This window comes from Orycteropus afer, unplaced genomic scaffold (assembly GCF_000298275.1).
Source record: "Orycteropus afer afer isolate SDZICR_OR568_19922 unplaced genomic scaffold, OryAfe1.0 scaffold00570, whole genome shotgun sequence".
Taxonomy (NCBI): Eukaryota; Metazoa; Chordata; class Mammalia; order Tubulidentata; family Orycteropodidae; genus Orycteropus; species Orycteropus afer.
Window position 1 is genome coordinate 783,985 of NW_006922157.1, and position 614 is coordinate 784,598.

Genomic DNA, 614 nt, shown 5'->3' on the forward strand with positions numbered 1-614 from the left:
TTTGAATTAGGGATTTTGATCCACTGAACAGCTCACTGAATCAGAGTGCACCAAACACAGAAGAGTAGAATTAGAGGAAAGACACAGGTAAAGAATTTAAGGAAGATCTACCCTGTGGAGGATGGATGGGCAGCCAAGAAAGGCCTTTGGAAACTTCCCTGGGGCAGACACTGACTGGTGGGAGAGGGAGGCCACCTGAGATCTCCGTGACCCAAGGAAGAAGACACCCTATATCAGCATCCCAGCGATCACACCATCATCCCAGCAATCACCTCAAGGATCTACATTCAGCACCTGATTTTATCAGTAACTTGGGTCGGCTAGGTCCAAACGGGTGCACACAGCACCACTGAAACACTAGCAGAGAGCTCACTGGTGCCCCAGGAGGGTAAGCTTGCTCCCCCCGCAGTGGGTCACTGAGTGGGCTTGGGTCAGCATGGGAGACATTGAGAAGTCTGTGCTTGTCTTTGTCACTGATGTCGGGACCACAGATTAATAGCAGGCACCCTTCTGACTCCAGCACAGCTGAAATCGTGCACATCTTTGGCACTGCAGGTGGGTGGTATCACAGACAAGCTCCTGAGCCATTCGCGGTCTGGGAGGATTGCAATGGC